The sequence below is a fragment of the Papaver somniferum genome, unplaced genomic scaffold (assembly GCF_003573695.1).
Source record: "Papaver somniferum cultivar HN1 unplaced genomic scaffold, ASM357369v1 unplaced-scaffold_176, whole genome shotgun sequence".
In the NCBI taxonomy this organism is placed as follows: Eukaryota; Viridiplantae; Streptophyta; class Magnoliopsida; order Ranunculales; family Papaveraceae; genus Papaver; species Papaver somniferum.
This window is the reverse complement of record NW_020627263.1, coordinates 145952-147771: the sequence shown is the minus strand read 5'-3', so window position 1 is coordinate 147771 and position 1820 is coordinate 145952. Positions and strand designations below refer to the sequence as shown.

General features: G+C 35.9%; 1 long non-coding RNA gene across 1 annotated transcript; it reads left to right on the top strand.

Annotated features, from left to right (window-relative positions):
* The first annotated feature begins 245 nt into the window (after positions 1–245).
* LOC113337731 lies at positions 246–1592 on the top strand. Its single transcript, XR_003354404.1, has 2 exons — positions 246–824; positions 1019–1592. It is a non-coding gene; the product is annotated as an uncharacterized LOC113337731 (long non-coding RNA).
* The last annotated feature ends 228 nt before the right edge of the window (positions 1593–1820 follow it).

The following is a 1820-nucleotide window of genomic DNA, read 5'->3' as shown; positions in this document are numbered from 1 at the left end:
ATAGGAATTAATTTAACAACGATGTAGATACAAATTTAGTACCGTTGGTTAGATCTCAAAATGTTACGCGAAATGGACTACTCGAACGTGTCATTCGGACACATGACGAAGAAGATATCATCAGATTATTATGAAAGGCAGAATTGTCATTTTAATCTTAACCGCCTGACTTCCCCCTTATCATTTGGTCGGGTTCCTTTAACAATCTCGCTGGCCTTATCCCAAATTGGATCGAGAAGAAATTCATTTCTTCATTTATTTTCTTCTTCTCTCTTCTCTCTTCTCGTTTATTATTTCTTCTTTTGCTCCTCCCCTGTCTTTCATCTGGCGATTTTGGAGATCAAGTAAGAGGAGGAAAATCAAGGGTGGGTTACTGGTGTTGAAGATTGAGTAAGTGTTTTCGATTCTGAATTAGAGAAGAGAATATTTGGGGTGTTGTATTTCTGTAAATAAGTTGGGGTTTTCTGGATTTGAAATTAGGTTTGTATAGAGATGCTGATGATGAGATCGAGTTGATAATGGATGAAAAATAAGTGGGTTGTTGTCTAATTGCTGTTTTAAGATGTTTCAAAGGAGAATCGACGAATTAAGGTTTTGTTTTAATTAGGGTTTCGCTGAGTTCAATTCTGAGATGAATTCAAAGATGATGATTGAGAAAAATAGTAGATGGGTTTTGTTGATGTGAAGAATTACATTTTTGTTGGTGTTTGAATTAGAGAAGTTCAGATTTGGGAATTGAATTAAGGTTTGGTCAAGAACAGATGGTGATGAAGATCGATAGGTTGCTGAAGTGAATCAATTGCTTGAGCTGAACTTTTTTTGAGGTAATTTATCTTAATTGAAGTAGTTTGAGTTGAATTGTTTTGATTTCAAAGTTTGTATGATTGTGAATTGAACTGAGATTTATGAAGGTATGGATTTGGAGTGAACTGTTGTTGCTTTAAGTTAAGGGAAAGAACAATAATTGATGTTGGAGTTGTAACTAGTGTAATTTGTAAACACTGGTCTATTGTTGCAGGTGTTAGTACTGAACTGAAGATAATTGAATTGGCGATTTAGGGATTGATATTGAGGCAGGTGGTATGTGATATAGTTGAGTGTTACTCAGCTAATAGTGGTGATAAGTATTATGTGTTGCAGTGGGAAATGTTGTTGCTAGTGAGGACATGAATGAAACTGAGATATGCTTTAGAGGAATGCTTTGAAGTTGCAATGGATATCAGTGGTTGTTAGAGACGTACTGTTGGTAGTTTGTGTTGTTTGTGTTGGCTATAAAGGGTGCATAACAGGTAGTGGTGCTGTAATGAAGCCGCAGGGTTAGTGATGTTGTTTGGGATGTTGTATGGAATGGGTTAAATTGATAATGATGCTGCTGTTGGAGAGTTATGTTGAGTGTTGGAGGTGTGACTGAAATGATAGTTGTGGGACTATAGTTAGTGTTTGTTGTGAAAGCCTAAAACTGCAACTGCAGGTAATCTTAGCTTGTAAATTTATAATGAAGTTCACTTGGATTGATTATATCTCAGTGATGAAGTTAATGTGAATAAACATTGTAGAATTGTATGATAAAGAACAAGGATATGCTGTAGGAATTGAAGCTGTAATAGTTTAGGCCTTGTTGATTTGTTAGTCAGATGGCAGACTATTCTGTTTAGCTGACTCAGTTAATCTGATTGAGTCAGATGTAACCAAGGTAGTCAATTTCGGATTTCGGATTGTCTCGGTCGACACCGAGATACTGGTACAACTTTGTCTCGGGAAAATTCCGTTTTAAAATCTCGGTAAAATCTCGGTTTCATATTTTATATCCTCGTATCGAT